Source organism: Poecile atricapillus, chromosome 1 (genome assembly GCF_030490865.1).
Source record: "Poecile atricapillus isolate bPoeAtr1 chromosome 1, bPoeAtr1.hap1, whole genome shotgun sequence".
Classification (NCBI taxonomy): Eukaryota; Metazoa; Chordata; class Aves; order Passeriformes; family Paridae; genus Poecile; species Poecile atricapillus.
In genome coordinates this window covers 166829807-166849689 of record NC_081249.1, presented here as the reverse complement: position 1 = coordinate 166849689, position 19883 = coordinate 166829807, and the positions used below count along the sequence as shown (strand labels likewise).

General features: G+C 38.2%; 1 protein-coding gene across 9 annotated transcripts in view; it reads left to right on the top strand.

Moving 5' to 3' along the window:
- The first annotated feature begins 969 nt into the window (after positions 1–969).
- DICER1 (dicer 1, ribonuclease III) overlaps positions 970–19883 on the top strand; it is a 66770-nt gene continuing 47856 nt past the window's right edge. For 4 of the 9 annotated variants that reach the window (XM_058836677.1, XM_058836690.1, XM_058836698.1 and 1 more), the window contains exons 1-2: positions 1129–1271; positions 18875–18940. The gene's annotated coding sequence lies outside the window, so the exon portion shown is untranslated. Of the gene's footprint in view, positions 1051–1116; positions 1272–12053; positions 12182–18874; positions 18941–19883 lie in introns of those variants that run through there. The other 5 variants (XM_058836660.1, XM_058836651.1, XM_058836633.1 and 2 more) reach the window with 5 other exon arrangements.

The window sequence follows — 19883 nt, the reverse complement described above, 5'->3', positions numbered from 1 at the left end:
AGAGAGCAGATGGGAAAAGCTGGATGTCCAGCAACATTCATCTGCCATTGAAAACACACTGCTTTCCGCACAGCTTGCAAGGGCAGTGGCTGGCAAGAAGTGGCATCGCATTTATGGTCATCTTCTTTATCAGGCACCAAGGCCGATCACCCTCTAGTCCTTGTGCAACCACATGCAATCAATAGGAGACTCTCACTTGGTCCCCTGGTTTAACACAAATGTAACTCATTCATCTCTGGCTGAAGGGTTTTGCCCAGACATTTCAGGGCACTTTAAAAAATATTCACCAGTAACACCTACCGAATCAATGGAGTGTTGCCAAGATGCTGGAGTGGGACCAGTGGTCCAGCCAGGCAACAATCTGTCTCATGCAATGACAGAAGGAAATGCTGCCTTGGGAGCCCACATAACACAACCACCTCCAGCTGTCCTTTCTTCTTCCACCTTCTGGGCCCTGCACCAGCAAAGACTGAAGACTCCCCAGTGGAAAAGTAGCACTTTGCCTGTGGCAGGAAGGTGACTTCTGTTGGAAATGGCTATGTGTGTGGAAGGTGGGATTTTGTTACACAGTCATGAGACAGCCCAGTTCTGCTCTCTATCCACACTGCCAAAAGGGATCACCTTTTTCCCCTAGGGCGTGCCGTGCGATGGAACAAGCCCATTCCCCCAGATCCGTCTCTCCATGACCAGCCCTGCCTCAGCGGCACAAGAAGCGAAGGCCGCGGCCTCGGCCCCCCTCCCAAGATGGCGCCCGCCGCCTCCCGCCTCAGCTCGCGAGCCCCGCCCGCCCGCGGGGCACGGCCGAGCTCCCGCCCTGCTCCGGCGGGGGAGGGGAGGGAGCGCGCACGCACGTGAGCGCCCGGAGGCTCTCCAGCAGTCGCTGTATCCCGCCGTCCCATTGGCCGCCTCGAGAACCTTTCACCTTTTACCCGGCGGCGGCCGCCAATCGCCTGCTTCCTCTCATAGCGTGGGGGATGCGGAGCGAGCGGACTGCGCAGGGCGGAATTCTCGGAGCGGGGTTGCGCCGCGGGCGCTGGGCGGCCCCCGTTGGTACGGGCGGGAGGGGCGGGGGCGGCGCTCCGTTTGCGTAGTGCCGGCCGTAGCGCAGGGGCAAGGGAGGGAGGGGGAGGCCGTCCCGGGCCCAGGTGAATGGAGGGACCTGACAGCTGCGGGGACTGAGGCGGCGGCGGCGGGGAAATGGCGGCGGCGGGAGCACAATGAGACGCGGCCTATAGTAGGGGGAAGCGCCGGGCTGGGTCCGGTCCGAGCAGGTAGGAGATGGCGCCCCGTTAGCTGCATGGCGCCCGAGCGCGGGTGTGTCGCGCCCGCTGGCCGCAGCTGCCGCGGCCCCGCCGCCAGCCGGGTGGGATGGCGGCAGGACGTCCCTCCCTCCCGGGGCCCGGGCAGTGCTGCCCCGCCTCCGCCCCAGCGGCCGCCCGTGCCGACGCCCGGGCCCCGGGATCGGCCTGGGCAGCTCACTCGGCGCCGATGGGGCCCGCACGGCTGGGCCGCGCTGCGGCCCCTCTCGGCTTTGTCTGAGCGGCGCCCCCCGGGCAGCCGCGCCGGAGCCTCCCGGGGGCTCTGGGGCCTCCCGCCGTGCCCGGGGAAAACAGTGGCGGGTAGTAAAGGAGTTTAAACTCCGCACTGCTGATGTTAAAGGCGATATAAAAATGTCTTGGCCCTCGTCTTTGCTTCCTTTCCATCCTTTTCCAGGGTAAATTGATAATCACAGCGTGATTAAGGCAGACCGTGTGCTATGTGAATGTGCGTTGAAAAATGAAAGGTTAAAAAGACATAAAATTTTGGACAGCACTTTGTTGTTGTGTTAGGTAATATAGAAATAGACCGCATGAGTAGAAAATAGGCGTGATACTGATATCTGAGTAAAAAAAAAGGTATTTTTCGTGCGCATTATGCCTTACCAGAAATTAGTGTTTAATAAAAGTGACTCTCAAAGCGAATAGTGAATCTCAGTTAACTGCTAACAGTCCGGAGCATGTTTGGTACTTCAGATCAGCTTTGAGTATTTTTGATGTTAAGATTTGGGTCTTCAAGTTACGTGGTGGGCCCAAGTGGTGAAAGTTTGTAGGCTGGAAGATTGTCTTCCGTTTTCTTTCCCTGAATGTGGTAATCAAAGCAGTTAACTTTGCAGACACTCAGTTTCCCCCGTTTTACTGTGTTTTGTGTGTTTTCTTTACATAAGCCACTCTGGATGCTCTGTTGAAATGCACGTGTATGTTCCGTAGGTGGGGGTGGTGCTTGTTTTAGCAAGTTCATAGAGACACTAACTGAAATTAACTAGCTGAACTCGTAAGTTCCTCTCTTAAGAGAGTTTTTCTTATTGTCTATCTTCACACTGTGATCTGTGAGCTTTGAAGATGCTACTAGCAGTTTTCAGCTGGAAGGTGCTTTTTTTACAGGTTTCATAACTGGCTTGGTACTTGATTAATTGGTAGGGTTAAAAAATATGTATATATTTATTCAGAAGTGTTGACCCTGAATTAGCTACTGGTGTTGTTCTTCAGAGCATCCTGATGATACAGTTCTGTGAAAGTGGCAGGTTTCAAAGCCTCAAAGTGATTAGTACCAGAATTAACAACTAATTGAGAAGGAAATGGCATCAATATGTCATTGTATAAACCCGTTCTCAGTCCATATGTTTAATATTAGATGCAGTTTGGGTATTTTCTCTTTATCTCTCTTCTACTTTAGGACGGTTGTATTAGGCTAAGAGAAGCATAGATTGAAAATTGACTGGACTTTTCACATGAGGAAGGACATACCAGTGAAAGGATAACAAACATCACAAAGAGAGTCATGAAAAAAGTAGAAGAGGGAAGTGTTGATAGTTTGCTTTTTTCTCCTATTTTTGAAGGATTTCTGTATCCTACAGACTGAACACAAATGTGATGCTCCTTTACGCTGTAACTGAAAGACATGGTGCATCAGTCTGGTGGGAATGCCAGAAGTTTACAAGACAGTTGGAACAATTAATTTGTAGTGAAATTCATCCAAGGATTTAAAAACAAGAGTATCTTTTCAGTCTTGGCAAATTCCAAGGTGGCTGGTCTGTGAAAGGTACTCCTGCCTGCCCTGCAATTATACAGCTCCATACTTGTCCTCCACTGGTTACTGATAGGGGGAAGACAACCAAGATATTTTGTCTGTTATATTACACTAATGTTTTTCTAGAAGTTACACTTTTTTTCTTTCTTTTTTTTTTTTTTTTTTTAATACCTCAATCATCTATAGCATACAAATGGAAAAAAAACCTAAAACTTGCAGGTCAAAAACAAGTGTATTTTTATGTTTGTTTTTTTTTTTAATGTAGTCCATAGATGTTTCTCCTTTCCCACCTGAAAAATATGCAAAGTATTTTGTCACTTTTTCAGCAAAGTGTATGGATTTGCTTTAGCACAGGTGCTTAGAGTCTGAGTATCACTGCTTGACCCATGTTGGCTTTCAGCATGAACTGGCTAAATGTGCATTGATCTGTACTGAATGCAAGTTACTGGCAAAGCCAAATGAAAACACATGTGTTCTTAGAAAAGTGAGGAGTTATTTAGTAAAATGGGTAAAAGCTGAAATAGTTTGATTTCTTCTTAGATAAGCTCTAGAATATAAGTGAGAGCAAGAGCTCAGGAAGATTTTGAAAAGGATTCTAGGGCAATGAGCTCTATAGTAAGTACTAAGACTACAGACAGGTTTTTTATTTTGGGGCATAGGTTAATCTATTAATACCAAATTGGGCTTTTTTTTGCTTTTATATATTCTCTATATTCTTTACATATATATTTGTAGCTCTGTAGCTTATTATTGCATTTGTAGCTAGCATTTTCCCTAATCTGTTAGAGAAAGACAAAAGAAATTCACCAGTGGCTCCATGCCCTCGTGGTCTGAGGTTAGGTTCTCTGGGAAATGTGGTCAAAATGACTTCTCAAGACACATTTACATGAGCAAAGTTTAGTTATTATCCTAGGGGATGTTTCAGGAAAGGGTAGAACCAGGGGGGAATCTCCTTATTGCCTGTGTCTCTAACTGGGGATTCTTGTCAATTATGCTGACTTGTTAAACATAGAAATTGTGTCCACCAGCGCTGTTCATCCAGCATGTTGTGCACCATAAGAATCCTTGTAAAGGTAACCCTCTTTTATCACCTGTCTGGCTTGTGATTTTAGGGCCAGTGAAAAGGCATTGCTCTCAGGCAGCAGGTGGAACTTCAGAGCATTCTGAGATGGGTTGTTCCATAATTCCCTCTGACCTTTTTCCCTCTCATGTAGGTAATCAAACTAGGAGTTTACTGAGCGTGATAGGTTGTTGGCAGAACAAGAGCAAGGTGGCTCTTATGTCTTGGTACCTGACTATGTAACCAGCCATCTGTATCCCATCACCTTCATGTGTTCAAGTAATTTCTTCAACTCACAGAAGTTTGGTTTAATATATATATATAGGAGGTGCTACTTTTAAAGAATGGTGAGAGTATAATCATAGTGTTGTGTGGAACAGGAGCTTCTAAAAAATGTGTGCAGTGTGCTTTTAGAATGCTATATCCTGAAGGCTAGGAATAGTTGGAGTAGATCAGAAAGCATGATTTTGCTTTACACCTTCCTGATGTCTTTTTTTTCATCCTTCTGCCTTTTGTGAGTACCATATGTATTGTGATAAACCAGAAGAGAAGAAACTTGATACATAGTAAAAAGTAGAAGTTAATTTTTTAGCTGAAGTTACAGTCTTTGTTGACATTTCAAATTTTGGTGTTTAAACTGTGTTGATTTAGGGTATGGTGGCTTTAGGACTGTTACTAAAATATATTTTCTAGAAGACTTCATCTAGAGAACAAAGCAGTGCCCACTTTAATGTATGCCATGTTCCTATATTAGGTAAGCTCTTGGTTTTGATAGTTCTTGCATGCTTATCTAGTAACATTATAGTTTTCAAGTTTGCGTGCTGAGCAGTATATTTGGAATTCCCATGTTATTTCTACTCTGTATTGCAAACTGCATTAGTTAAATCAGTTTTCCATTGTATTTGTCACCTTCAAAATCACACAGTCAAGAAACAGAGAACTGCAACTTGTGTCAAGGAATTTACTCGGGTTGTTGCACAGGTGTTGAAAGACTGTTCTCTATTGGGAAAGAGAATAAAGAGCAATATTTTCCACTTTCTCCTGTTGTAAATACTCCTGGATCCAAGAGACTTTCGGTACTGCTTGTTGTTGCCCTTCCTTCAAGTGCAATACACTTGTCAGTCTGTGATCTGTGTTTGGGTTGGCATGGATGTTACTACTGAATTCCTTCTTACCAAGACAAAAAATCAAAAGTGTTCTCTCTTGATTTTTGCTAATGGTTGTAGAAAATTTTGGTTTGCTGTGCTTTCTTTTCTTTATGTCAGTGACTCAGTACTTCTGTGATGTAAGCGGGCATGATCAGTTTCTGCCCATGTTTTCAATATTCTGTTATTCTTCATAAAGAATTAATTCTTCTGGGTTCATTGAACGAACGTGAGAGATCTGAGAAGCAGCAGGGTGGCTACTGACTTGACGGATTGGTTGCTGGAAACTGGTGGTCAGTTTGGGACTGTTTTAGCTGGCCTTGGGATTTTTTTTGTTTAAGTATCAGTATCCTTGAGTTTTTTCATTTGTGCAAATACACACACACACACATTAAAAAACCCAACTGCAAAAGCATGTTTGAATCAATCCCTTATTGTTAGTATTAAAACCTGATTTCCATTGCCTGTCTCCTCTACTGGATTCTAATTCTTGATAATCTGTCAAGCCATGTAGCAGCCTTTTCCTCTGCTCAGATGATAGTAAGTAGCTGGGTAGCAATAAAGAAATTGGTCTTAAATATAGGAATTTAGAAATTTCTTTTAATCTTTTATTTTTGAGAAATGAATTGGAGTTTTAGCCCTGCCCCCTTACTAATTGCATAAATCTCCTTTCCTTAGGAAGTGAGGTAAATACATTTTGCTTTTTAAAGTTAATTTGTTTGATTCCATTGAGGTGATTTGGCTATGCAAGCATGTCTGGGCTGGCTACCTTTGCAGTTCATGTTTCTTTTGTTTGCAAAGTCTGCTTTGTTTCTGATCTAGACCAAGTTTCTTACAGCTTTCTTTGAACTGTTACTGGCATTTTATGATATTTTCTCTCAAATATTTTCTCAAATATTTTTCTCAATTTTTTTTCCTCAAATATTTTTTGTTGAAGCAGAAGCAAAAGAGACTTAGCTATCTAAAGGTAAAGTTGCCTTGTAGTTTGTAGTAAAATCTTCTAGAGGTGATCTGAACTCTAGACAGCATTCAAACTATAGAAGACCTAACTTCTCTCACTGAGTTTTGGCAAGTTTATTCAGGTATTTTTGTTTTCGCCCCCTTTGGAGTTCAGCTTTCAAGTGCATAAGTAAAAGCCATTTTTCAGATGTTTATATTCTGCATATCTTAAAACATTTAAATGTATTTAATCTGACTTATTAATTGGGGTTTTATAAATTCATAATACTTGATAGCATTTCTTCTTTATTCGGAATATTAGTGTCTGGGATCCATCTCAAGCAAGACTTTTAATTCCTCACTGAAGCTGTGTATTTGGAAGAAGACATGAGTGCTTACAATACAAGCAAAAGCTCTGGTTGGTCAATTTTTTTTTAGTGATCCACAACCTTTGCCGTCTTTCAACTAACGTTAAATGCCCATATTGTCAACTTGCTGTATAAAGTTGTTGAGAAGGGATGTGACCTCTCTTAGAATTTGTTTGGGGGAAAAAAGTCAAATGCTCCTCCCTTCCCCCCCAGCTACTGAAGATAATTTTTCATGGTTCTTGCTGTCTAATGTAGTGCTATCTCAATGACCTCCAAGACTGTAGAAACTTAAATTATTACTGGAGATAGATAGCAGGCATAAAAAAGTACACTACTTCTTAAAACAAAGTAACCCCAAATAAACACACATTTTTAAACCTCTGTTTCTGCTGTGTGGTTTTTGAGTCCCCAAGAAGATCTGTGTGTTTTTGTCATTTGTTCTTCTTGCTGCTTATACCTTCCTGTTTCCATGAAACAAAATAAGAGGAAAATTGGAATTTTAATATTTTCTACCAGTTTAATGAACAGAGTCAGTATGAATTGCAGAGACTGTAAGGGGGAAGTGACAGAAGCATGTTACTGAGAGCCATGGGATTATCTTTGTATCTTTTTCATTATTTCTACAGTTACTGTCAGCAAGGTCTCATGGACTGCCTTACAGTTTTTTACAACTTGTTAAAAAAGCATGTAGAGAAAGTTTTTCCTTTCTTTATTGTTTCTAAAGAATACTGAACTCTATCAGCATTGGTCTCAGGAGTTCACTGACACTAAAGAAAGATAGCAAGCTGTAAATGACAGGGCAAGAAGAAACTGCATTTTTCAAAGATTATAAACCAAAAAATAAACATATATTCAGGTATTTCCAGAAATGTATACTCAATATATCCATAGGTTTGTATACTGAATTGATCAGTTCATTTGTTTACTGTGTAATTAATCACAAAGGCGCTGAGTTAATTAAATCTTCCACTACAGAAGCGTGGCTGTACCACCTACTGAGCATTTTGAGAGCAGCGGAGTTTGAGGCATGATGGGTGATGGAGCTCTGGAGGAGAAAGTGTGTAGGTTTTCTCTTCAAGTATTTAATTGAAAAACCTATTGGAAGAATGCCGAAGACATTTATGAGCTCCCTGGGTCTTTGAAAGACATATGATCAACTTCCACAAGATGAGCAATTTTCCCTGTTGTAATCCTTGCATAGTTAATGCTTTGCTATGTTAAAGTTAAGAAGTTAAACCTGCCTTGATTAATAGTAAGCTGTCTGGAAAATGATCTTCTAATGACTATGTATTGCCTAAAGTGAATACAGGATGAGTTTTTAGTGACAAAATTCATGATTCATTAAAACTGTCTACTGACCAGTTGTTAGTTGATGGGGGTCTGCAAGGAATTACTGAATGATTTTAGGGCATGTAGTGACTGACATAATGATGAAGCAGGTGCTGATTTCTTGCAGGCATTTGGAGTAGTATGTCACTAATGCTACTAATGTATACATTGCCAGCTGTTAGGAGTTGTTGAAACCTTTTATCAGTTCATCCCATTACTGCAGTCTGCTGCCTCTAGGTGTTTCGTCTGGCACCATTTAAATAATCTTGGACTACACAGGAAGATGTTTTGGGTTTGGAATTTTTATTGATCTTAGTGTGACACAGTTCAGCAGTAGGTACTAGAGGAGCACTAGAGAAGAGAAGCTGGTGTCTAAATCACATGGTCAAAAACCTGTTGAATCCGATTTCCTTGTTTTCTGTAATGAAGGCCTTCAAGTGGCTGTCAAACTGGATGACAATCTCTTCCTCATGCCAGCTCTGATACTCCTCTGATCCGTATCAACTACTCAATTCAGATTGCTGAGCCAGTGGAAAACTTGCCTGGGTCAAGGAAAAAAAAATATCACTTGGTTATATAGTCCTGAATTATTTTTCTCCCATAGAGTCAGACAAGTGTCAAAGCTGTTAGAGAAGGGAAGGAGCAGTGACAGTGGGGTGCTTCATTGAGCACTAGGTTGTCATCAGATCAGATCTACAGTGTCATGAAAAGTAATCTCAAATTACTACTTCTCACCAGTTAATTGAAATAATTGTAGCACGTTTTTCTCTACTTTGTACTTCCTCATTTACTGTTTATAGCTGCTGTTATAAACAAGTGTGTTATGACAGTAGTTTTGTGGGTTTTTGGATAAAAATCAGCTGTAGTAAATCCAGGATAGGAACTAAAGTGAAGAGAAAATTATGCTATAAAAATTAAATAAAAACCAATTTGATTTACCAACAATTCTTTAGGTAAATCTTTGATTTACCAGCTATTCTGAGATATGAACTTTTAATAAAAGTAACTATAATCAGTGCAGTAATCAACATGGAATACTTAGACTAGCTATTAGCTTGGAAAATTCACATCTGAAGTTATGCCTAGTTTAAAACCTCTCATTTTTACCTAGTGGTAATTTGTAGTTGTGACTCCATAATTAGGAATCTGTACAAGAAATGGCTTAAAATTCTAGGACGTACTTTCCTTTTTGCCTCAAATGTAGTGATTTTATGTTCCAAAACACTAATACAATTAGATACAAATCAATGACTTAACATCAAGTTATTAAATTTTATTAAAAATGAATGTTTACCTCTATCCACTTTTCCATTCTTACTAAAGTGGTGGGGTGAGGTTTTTTTGTAATGATATGCTCAAGATCTTTGGTATAATTTCATTTGCTTTTAAATGGGCTTCAAAGCTCAGGTTTTCCATTTTAGTGAGGGAAGGGGAAATCATTGTCCTCATTTTAAAAAAAACAAACAAAACCCTTAAAACCAACCGTCATTGTCCCCAAACAAAGCCAAACAACTCTCTAATTTGTTTATCATGAACCTGATAGAAATTTGTAATCACTCACTTGGAATTAGAGCTTTAGGACTCCACACTATCCAGAGCAGAATTTCAGAAATTCAAAAGTAACAAGTTATAGTAGTTGAAAGAAGTAGGTTACCTTTGCAAATCAGGAAAACTTCCTTGTTTGGGTTTGGTTTTTTTTTTCCCCAGCTTGAGTAAGATATTTCTCCCCCTCCCATGAATTTGCCTTCAGAGTAGAACTAGGGGTGGGCTTAGGCTATACAAATTTTCCAAACCATGCTTTTGGTGTTTGTTTGTTTTTCTCCATAGGCTAAACTCAATTTTATGGTAAAAATTGACTGCAGTTTTTGTTAAAACTTGTAATTGGATTGTAATACTATGCAGCTGTGGTAGATATACTGGCTCTTCAAGTAAGAATGTCCAAAATGTAAACAATGTGCTTTTCAATGTTACAAGTTGAGTGTGGGCTAAACTCTTGTGTCCTGTTGGGTTTAAAAGGTAAATAATGTTTACAAATTTCGGTTTACTGGCACACTTTAGGAATACAGTTTGAGTGGATGTGTAGTTTTCATATGAAGAAGTAGCCAATGCTGAAGGCCAGGAGTATTTTAGTTAATATTATGATCCTGTCGAGAGGGTTATTTAAAGAGACAAATTCAGAAACCTTTAGATGATTTACAATTTGCCTTTTTAATTACGGGGTACATGATCACAGACAGACGTGCTACTCCAAACAGTATGGTTTTTTCCTGTTAGGCACCTGAGGAGCATAGGAGCAGACCTTGGGCTCTAGTTTGATATGCATTTTAGATGGCATTTCTGCCTAGATAAAAATTTTCCCCCCAGGCATGTCCTGGTATTTGTTATTAAGCTTCATTGGAGCAAGCATTTCTGAACTTTTTTGGTCAAGCGAATTAACAAAACGAGTTCTTCTAAGAAATTATTTAATCTGTGTGATTTCTTTCATTCTAGTATCTTCTGACTCAGATGTGGTCACAGATTACTTGGAAGCAGTTGTGGAGGCAGCAGGTAGAGGAGAAGCAGTGATTGTTTGGGTTTATAAATGCCATACTAAATGTGTGGTAAGCTGTGATCAGGAAGCCTTTATTATGCAGCGTTTTGTCTTGCTGCTGAGTGCAAATGAGGGAAAAGTGTTGAAAAGAATCTTTCCTGTGCTTTGTTTACATCAGGAATTTATTTTGTCACTGATTGTTCTAAAAAAATTTGGCTGTACAACCAGCTGGAGATTTTTATAAGCATATTTGAGAAAGCTAAAGTGAAATACTGAACTGGTAAAATGATGTGATGTAAAAACTCTACATATGCCACATGGTTAATCCTACTAAAAGAGGAATAATAAGGTCACTCTTCTCAGTGATAGCTTGCTCATAAGGATTTAAGGCACTTTTCCTTTTCAATGTACTTCATTGCTTTAGTTGATTAGTCTCAGTTTCTTTAATATCTTGTCTGTGCAACAAGGTTAAACTTAATATTTTTTAATGTAAAAATCATATACCTTTAAAATTTCATTTCAAAACTACTTTTCTAGTTCAAGTCTTAGCAGCCTAGAGGTTTTCTTTGTTTTGCTTCAGTGGTTTGGTGGTTTTTTCCACCAGTTTTAGTATATATTTAAAGTAGCATGAATTGCAAATTAGGAAATTATGGAAAAGATAATTTCTTAAAATCATTACCTAAACAGAACTGAGAGACTTCCTGTTCAGGGTTGAGAAAGCAGTGCTGAGAAAGAAGAGGGAAATCTCCATTGAAAGTTAGGTACATAATCTGCTTAAGTCATTCTGGAAGTCATCAATTATCTCCCTCTTTAGGCATCTTAATCCATCTGTGTATGCCTACTCAAATAAGCTGCTCATTAGCTGATGAAAGCAAATGATAAGTCAGTGCAATTGAAAGTCAGTTGTATTTAAATATTTTTTCTGAATAATTTAAACTTATTTATTATTATAAATATAATATATACTTGAATTAATTGAGTTATGAATTATTTCCAAATACACTACAATATGCGGGGGGAAAATTGTTCTACATAATTCAGGATAACAGTAAGGTAGATGGTGTGATTACTGCAATGTTGATGGCTATGATACTATTCTCCTAATTAATCAGATGCCTATGTTGTGAATTAGCCTAAATTATGTCAATATGGATGAACTTGTTTCTAAGGAAAACTATAAAAACAATGCAAGTTCCCAATTAATAGAGTAGTTTTGTAACAACCCTAGATGTAAGCTTTCCCACTTTAGATAACATCCATCTGGGATGTTTATCAGTATACATCAAAATTAGGGATGTTAATGCCTCTGATTTAATTGTACTTGCTGTATTGGCATGTTAATGGTGGAGTAATTTACTTTAAGATACTTGATCATTCCTGCTATCTAAAGATTTTTAGTAAGGTTTTGGGATTTTTGGTTTGTTTTTTTTCTTTTTTTAAAATCTGAAATATCTCTGCTTTTCCAAATATTTGATTGCATTCATGTATTTTTTGTTTTGCATCTAGAAACTTCCTCCTTCCCTTTAATTCCCTCATAACTAGGTTGAGTTCTTTGTTGCTTGCATGCTTCCAGTGCTTCTTTTTATCCAGCCAGTCTGACTGTGTGCTCACTACAGCTGCCCTTCACTTCTGTGCTGCTTCACGGATGTATTCAGAGAGTCTGGGTTTGATTGACCTCTGGAGAAACATAGTCTGACCTGCTGGATTTGGTCATCTGCGCAGGGTACTGTGAGAATAAATGAGGGTAAGAAGGTACTCTTAATCCAGTACTCATCATTAAGTGAAAGAATTGATGCATGTGCAGAGCTGCCTAGACTGGAGGAGTGATACAGTGATAAGTGTGAGAGATTGTATGTGAATTTGGGTTTTGTTTCCCACATTCAGAATGTGTTCTACTGCTTATCTCATTCTTCCGTCCTTTCCAGGTCGTTCCTTGTCAGTCACCAGGAATGTACCTGCCAGGCCGTTACTGTTTTCTTTTGGTAGGTCTTAATATATCCAAAACAGAAGTTGAGCACAGCAGCAGCAGCAAAAGGAGGTAGTCCAAGGTCTGCCAATGCAGCTGCCAGTCAACCTTCCAGAATTTGGCTGCTTTTTTTTCTGAAAATAGAGAACTGCTGAATTAAGAGAACACCTCAGAGATTTTGCTCATACTTTCTTGATGTTGGGTACTTAATATTGCTGCAAGTAAGCTGCTATACTTATACTGGTAATTAGATGATAACAGGCATAATAATTGGTGGTTTGGCAACATTGATGCAAACTACGACTAACATGGTAAGAACAGGATGTAATTCTTTCACTGTGTATTTTCTTTTTTTTGATAAGCAGGGTTTGTAGAACTGGTAATCCTGAACAAAGCAAAATCTGCTGTTTTGATTTTACACAAGAGTTTACTCAAACTTGTATGTTGGTGTTCTGCTCTGAAAATGCAGTTCACAACTGATTGAATTACAGGACTAGCTATTGTAATATTACCGAGGAAAGGAACTCCCTTCAGTTGATGGCTGTGGACTAGGGTTGTGTACATACATGTCTTTTTAATGTCATATTGTGTTAGTAATGCAGACAGGGTCTGGAATTGAAATGAATATAGAAATACATTAATTCTGAGTTGTGTGTAGCAGAAGAGTTAATTGATTATTAATTATATTAACTTAGTTATATTGCTTCCAGAACCCAGCATAGTGTCAGAAACCCTCAGCTGCACCATTTACAGGGATTTAACTCCTTTAAAACATTATTTTTCAGCCTAAGTAGTTTTAGATAATAATATAAAAAAATGGAATTGTTTAACAATAATTTCACTTTTCTTTCCTTCTAACTTGCCTCTGTAATCATTAAATGAGTATTCAGTAAACGCTGTATCCAGTAAACCACAACTGCTTTAATGTCTGGAACAATCCTGTCATTTGCATATCTGGGAATGCTTTTGCATATGTGCAGGAATATATGCATATAAACTCTCACTCCATTCTGAAAAATGAAAGGTAAAAAGTTACCTCTCTATTCATGCCTCCCCCCCTTTTTTTTTTAATGGTGGTTGTAGCAAAACAGCTTATTTCAGTTTTTGAATCTTTGTTAGCATTCAATGAGGAGAAGCCACTTGGATATTTTTTGTTTTTAACCCACATAGCTAAGAATATCCATTACTAAATATGTTATGAGCAGATCTAATGTGGAAAATTGGACAAATGCTGCACTGGACTGTAATCTACATTTAGCATTAGGGAAAGATACCTATCAATATATATTCAGAGAACTCTCACAAGGATTCCTATTTTATCTCAATTTATTCTTTGTCATCCAGCATTTGTTCTGCTGTTGTGGAAGATTGATGGATGAATCAGGAATGGGTCTGATTTGAATCTCTGTACTGCAAGGTTTAATGGTGCTTAGGTGCAACAGGATTGGAGCTAAGGGACCTTTTTGAACTGGTTAAACCACCTCCTCTGTTATCAGTGAAGTATGTGTGAGCTCGTTCTAGCTTTCATGGTTGATCATAATATGAAGAGCTTTTAAAGGAGGGAAGAAAATACAGAGCTTCTCAGTCAATATTTAGATGCTATGGCCCCACATATTGGAGAAAAGAAGCTGTCCACGTCGCATTTTGTGGATCTTAAATACTTTTATTTTTTAAATTCAATTGGGATTCCATATTTACTCCTAAACCTAAGAATTCAGTTTAAGGCATCTATTAAAAAATAAACTTTAATTGAAGATAAAAACCTTTAGAGTTACTTAGCACGAGAGGAAGTCCTCGAATCTCTGCAAATCGTTCCAGTTTTTCCTGCCATTAGTTCAGGACTGACAGTACACTGAACAATCATATCTTCTCATAGTTATTTTTTGCCACTTTAGATAAGAACTTCAGCTCTTCCTTCATTACCTTTTTGTCAAGTAAATTGTTGAATATTTTTGATTCAGTTTCAGTATTGTGTCAGTTGTTCTGGAAGGTCAGCAGTGCTACAGATAACCTGTGATACGAAAATGCTACATGAGGCTTGAAGCATTACACTGGTAAAATGTAATATTTATGGCTTCTTACCAGTTTTGAACCCTGGTGTGCAAATGTTTGCTTTGTTGGACAATATTGAAAAATAAAGACTGCATTAAAAGATAAAAGTTGTTGATTGATACGAACTGCTGAAGTCTTATTCTAGTTTAACTGTAATGAATGTGAAGGAATGCTCATATTGTAGTCTAAGCACGTGTATTTACAGAAAGGGAAATAACTGTATCTTCTTAACTTTGGAATTAAGTCAGATCATTTTTCATGATGGATATTTTTTTCTGTTGATATCTTGTGTAAGAGCCCTTGCAACACCGTCGGTCTGCCATAGTGCATTTTCATAGAACTGTGGAATTCCGTATGATTTAGGGGAAGGACCCCTAAAATCCAGCTATCAATGTAAGACTGCCCAGTCCACACAAAACCGTGTCCCTAGGTGCCACATCTACACATTTGGTTAAACACCTCCAGGGGTGTTGACTCAACCTGGGTAGCATCTTCACCTTTACATATTCTTACATATTCCAAAAGAAAATCAAAGACAAACCCAACAACAAGCAAACAAAAAACCAAATCAAAAAGGAACAACCCAGTGGGCCTATGGAAAAGTCTTGGAAGTTAGTCACATATTTTCCTTCAATAAAATGAAATAATCAAATACGTTTTTTGTTTGTTGCGGGTTCTTTTTTCTCTCCTCTGTTGAATTCTGTGGCAGCTGAGGATTTTTGAATGTCTTCTGAATTTGGGAGGAAAAAAGTTTTTTTGAACTACGTATTTTTATGAATTTAATACTGATTTCATCCAAACTTCACATAAAAGAAAATTCTAGTAGTGTGCCTGCAAGTTTGTTGCAGGGAAAGGCTATGTGAAGACAAGTAGTGTAACTGGTGAGAAGTCTTTCTTTTTTAGGATGAAATTAAAAACAACAGAGTGTAACATGTGGTGTAAATAATGTGCTGACCAGCATACAATGCTCGTTTTAAGGTTGCACTAGGAAGAGTTGTTTTGATTTACTGTTTGTTTTGTTGGTGGGTTTTTTTGGACCTAAGCCTATGATTTGAACACTGATTTTTGGGTGGCATATAAATTAATATGGCTGACTGAAGTAGATTTGAACTCTCATTTTAGAATTGGTAGAAGTTTTAGAGCTTGATTTACAATCCAAATGTCTGCTGGCCTTGCATCATACGATTACTGACTTCAGAGAAAGCCTTTTGTAATGTAGGGAATTTAGTAAGTTTGGATGTTGTGGCACAGTGATAATGGTGAACTGTTGAATACCCATATTTTGAGGAGCTTGACTTTCAGCCACATGCAGAGAAAGTGTTTATGTTTATGCAAATAATGGGATTGAAGTCTCCACATGGGGTTACATTCAGGGGGCAGCTGCTGCTTTTACTTATCCAAAGCAAGAATAATTAATGCTTTGGAATTGTACTTGCCTCACAGCTTGCCCCCAAATTGGGGAGGAGAGAAATCCCTGCTCTAATGTCTGCTTAATTGCCTTCCTGTAGAAAGACATAAGTGCCTGAAAAGCTTGAACATAACCTTTAAATTAACTAAATCATCACAAGTAAATAATTTGGTACCCAAGTAAATGACCAAATTATAAATAAATTCACAGATCTGGTTAGTTATCCCTACTTGTGATACTGATATTATAGTTACCCATAAATTAGGATCTACACATTGAGCAATATTTCTATGCAGCAAAAAACTCAAATATGTGGCATAATTTAATTATAATTGTTGTTAAGACTTAATAAATGTGTTTCCAAGTGGTTGTATACTTCAGATTTTTTATTTAGAGAGGTGCATGTTCTCAGTAGTTTTTTTTCCTGACTTCCATGAAGGTTAGGTCCTTGGATGTCAGAGTACTTTGCTTTCAAATTAATCTGAGGCAGTAGGGAGTTTGTACTATGGTTTCTGATGTAACTTTATTGTTTGTACCATAATAAACCAAAGAAAAATAGTTGAAATATGAAGTTGCTGGAATAACAAAAGGAAGAAAAGGGTAAGTCCTGTTCTATAGTCACCCTGCCCTCAGCATCTGCAAGCAGCTGTGGTTATAGAGGCAGGATGCCAGCCCAGATGTACTTTTTCTTCCCAATCATAAATGCAGTCTTAACCTTACCCCCCTAAAGATCATGCAGAACTTTGCGTGCGCCGGAATTCAGTTGTATTTGTATAAAGATTATTCACTAAATAAAGAATGTAATTTTAAGAGTCCAGTTGCAAAGAACTTACTACAAAATAACTTTGTTTTCAAATTAACAGTTTGAATAATGGTTTAATTACTCGAGGGACTAGTTGTTTTATTTCAAATTGTTGAAGATGTTGAAGAGCAAGAACGTTGATAGTCTTTCAGATTCAGCCTGTTGCTTATAGTGTGACAGCAGGTGTTATACTGTAAATTTCAGTTATCCATTTTCTGACCATCTGTGGCAAGTTAGGTATCATATGAATGTGATTATTTTCACGGACTGAATTCCAAACCCATTAAATAAAAATAAAACTTGCTGATATATTCTGTATTCTCCAATATATTCAGATACTTGGTTTTTGAATTAGTAGTGTTTCAGTAGCAAATAGTCAAGATACTTGAAGAATTTGGCTGAGATTTGCAGAAGTAATTTGTGGTTGCTTGCAGATTTCTAAAACGCTGGAGATTTGCAGAAGTGCCTGCTGTGTCACTTCTTGGATGCTCCTCTTGATGTCTATATGAACTGATTTTTTTTTTTTTTAAGTTAGTGCTTTGAGTATTTATTTTGTTTGTGGTGTGTTACTGAGTTAGGCTCTCCAAGTGTCTGATTATTTTAGAACTCTTGTCTTCTACCTGTTGATAAAATACTTGAGTGTTGAGCTCTTAAAAGAAAATATGACATTTAAAAAAAACGGGGAGCCTTGCTGTTTGATAGAAGGCATTGACATTCCTAAAAATTAGGTTTCTAAAATGTCACTATTTTTTTCATTTTTGTCCCTTTGCTTTTTTTTCTTTTTTTTTTAAACAATATGCTCAGAAACTGTAGAGCAAAAATAAACGTGTATATACATAAGTATCTTTTTGTTTGGTTGTTTTTTTCTGATGGGGTACCAAGAAGTGTTTTGCCGGCTGTGGCTGCAGCACGGGGGATGCTGAGCGCGGGGCAGCCCCGGCCGTGCCGCTGGCCCGAGGGCCGTGGGCAGCGCAGGTGCCCCGGGCCGCCCGGGAAGGAGCGCACCCGGCTTTGTGTGCGCGGTGCTCCAGCGCCATTTAGATGCTAATGTCATACACGCTGCTGTTTTGTGCTAGACCTTGACTGCATCTCAGGAATGTGGCCTGTCTGGTTTTAGGTTGGTATTCAAAGGGCCTACTGTAATTCCTGCTGGCCGATCGATAGATTAAAGCCTCGGTCTTTTTGGCTCCCGTGTGTGCCGAAGGGAGCGGTTGTGCTGGTGGAGAATTAGAATTACACAGTTTTTCGGATCTCCAGATCTTACCTACTGGTCTCAGTGCTTTCTATTTGCCATCTGTGATTTGGCAGTAAAATAAATTTGTTCTGTTAAGCCACACATGCCACATTAGCTTTACTGACAAGGGTTGAACCTTTCTTTCTGTTCATGTTTACTTTTTGCTGAGGTATCCAAATGCTGCATTGTTCTCTTCAGCTTTTCTTGCAAACATATAGAGAGTGGAGTATATTTCTATATTTTTACCGTGGATGTGGCAGTTTTCTGTTGTTAGCTTATTTTCTGATTCAATGGAATGTATATTCTGGTTCATATTTAGAGGCAGTGAATAAATTAATAACCTAAACATAACAGGAACGTGCTATAATAAATCTGAGTTCTACTTATGACATCTAAGAAGCAATTCGCTGTATTTTGTGCTGAAAATAAAGGATGTATTTATGTATGCTGCAAACACAAATTTAAAATGTAGCCCAGGGAATAAATTTTTTGTCAGTCTATTTTGTACATGAATGCAGTATCCATCAAATTTTCTCTGCTGCGTTCCTTTTGTATTCTTGTAAAATAAAATAATAACGGTTTACTTTGTTCTCTGAAAAAACATACATTCTTTCAGATCTCTTTCTTAAATGTTTTGAAAAATAATTTACTTCTGGATTTCCCTACTGTGTTAGGTGAAATATGCATGGAGCACAGGGGAGAAAAGTTGTGAATCTAGTTGGCTTTAGCTAGCAATTACTTTAGCAGATAAAACAAAACATGCAAATATCTCCTGAGCACTTAAGGCTGATCTTTCAGACACTGACTGTCTGCATCCCTAGCCAAAAAGGGGCATATGATAATTAGATTTTGAAGGACCATGTGGTCTTGCTACAGAGCTAAATATTGAAATGCAAGAAAGCAGACTACCACATGGCATGGTTGATTTTAATGGCACTTCATGATAAAATGCTCTCTCTTTATGTTGCCTTTTAGGTTACCTAGGGTGAAACAAAATTACAGGCTTGGAGACTCTGGAAAAGCTCAGCATCAGCGTTTGAGGTAAAAATGAACATACTGAACTAATCTTGAGAGTGTCCTCTTTGTTAACTTTATGGAGTTGATTGGAGGAGAAATTTTCATCAAGATTAATTTTGTGTTTAAGTTTTCAGTATTGATTTTAAAAAATTGCAGTTCACAATCTTTCTTTTTTAGGTCTGACAAAACTCACACTTTTAGATGTACATATTGTGCAAATTTTTTATTTTATAGCTTTAAGAACACTCTAGATCTGCTTAAGTATGGTATTTTGCTTAAAGTTGTAGTTTATATACATATATGTATATATACATAATGTGTTGGATATAAATATATAGTACATACGTTTGGCTAATATATATAGAAATTCACTGTCATGAATTTCTATCTGTCTTGGTTTGCAGCCTAAGACATTATCTTTCTGAATTTTACTTCTATGGTTAAATCACCATCTTAAGTGCACAGTATTTTTTCTTTTACTAAAGGGACTACTGTACTTTGAGAGAAATGGTTGTTGCTTTTTCATGAATTGACTGTATTACTTGCAGTTTCAAATTGAAATAGTTTAAAGAAGCTTGAATTCTGATTTTTTTTTTAATGTCTAAGTCAAAGTGAAAATACATGTGCACGGAAAAAGCAGTTTATATAATTTACAATTATATAAACCATAGTAAAATTATATCAAACACTCTACTCTTGTATTTCTCACATGAGCCAGTGGTTAATGATAGTAACCTGGAAATAGAACTACGGAATGTGCACATTTAAATTAAATTGTCTTTTAAATTTTGATTTCTGATAGTAAACTACAATAATTCATGTTCAGAGTGACTCATTTCTGTCAGCAAGTTGTAGTGTAAGCTCAACACATATAAATGTTTATAAGCAACTGAATTACCACAATTAATCTTGCTATTGTAGTTCCATTTTCAAATAATTTTTATAGTTCATAGGTTTTTGTTCTTGT